We start from the raw sequence: 1198 nt of genomic DNA on the forward strand, positions 1-1198 counted from the left end.
AAATGTCAGTTATATCAATGCACAGTTTGCCCATCCGTGGCCTTATTTTAAGAATTATTACTATTATTATTTGAAGTAAGACTGACAACATCAGGTGTCAAATCCTTTGCCACAGCTCCCCTGTGTGACCTTATGCCCACTGTCTGATTTACTAAAAACCATTTCTCAGTTAAAGTCATCATCTGCTCAACTTTATATCGTACACATCTTAAACAGAAACACCTTTCCCAGTGATTTAAACATGTGATATTTCATATCTTAAAGAGACCTGGTATAAAACCTGAATGGTTTAAATAACTAAGTAGCATATTCTTAGTTTTCAGTTTCAAGATTGTAGTGTAGTTTATGTTTAAGTTTATCCTGCCTTCCAGGTGTTTCCTCATATCCTTTCCCTCTATATATTGTATCAACTCAAGACCAAAATACAGCTGTGTACATTAAGATCATCAACAACCTCCCATCCCCTGGACCCCTCACATTCCAACACAGTGCCATATAGGCAAGAGGAAACACCTCAGCATACATATATAGTAAATGTATAAAATTACAAGATAAACTGAAAATTTAATTATAGAAAATTAATAATAAATATAAATAAATTTAACATAAAATTGTAGAAAGAACCACTGAGCAGAAGTCAAGGTTAGTGGTTACCTGTTCCTTACAATATAAAGCGTCTTGAGGCAACTGTTGTGATAAAAATAAATAAATAAAACTGAATTTAAATACCAGAGAACAGTGTTAGACATGGTATGGCATGTTAATCTCTTGAATAGTCTCAGATTGGGTTGGACCTCTTTGTTTAAATTAATCTTTTGTGATGTTTAAGGAAATACCAGCTTGTTCTTAACTATGGAGTCCAACAGGGGTCAATTTTAGGCCCACTACTTTTCATCTACTACTTCTGGGTGCAGACCAAAACTTCAAACTATGGTTGTTTAGCTCCTCTGTTTTGTTACAGTTTAACCGCAGTGTGTTTTTATTGTCTCTTCTTAAAGATAAAGAGGTAATCCATGATAAACTGAACTTTTGAACTTTTCTTTACCCGAGGTCCTCATACACAGAAGAATATGAGTAAGGGTCTGGTCTTTTGAGATCACAGCCGTGAGATTGAATTAACTGCAATAGTTTATCAGCTAACCTGAAGATCTCACTTTTATTAGGTGATATTTTACATGCTTCGTCTCTTCAATCTTTA

Source organism: Haplochromis burtoni, unplaced genomic scaffold (genome assembly GCF_018398535.1).
Source record: "Haplochromis burtoni strain Fernald_Lab_line unplaced genomic scaffold, NCSU_Asbu1 Contig_29, whole genome shotgun sequence".
Classification (NCBI taxonomy): Eukaryota; Metazoa; Chordata; class Actinopteri; order Cichliformes; family Cichlidae; genus Haplochromis; species Haplochromis burtoni.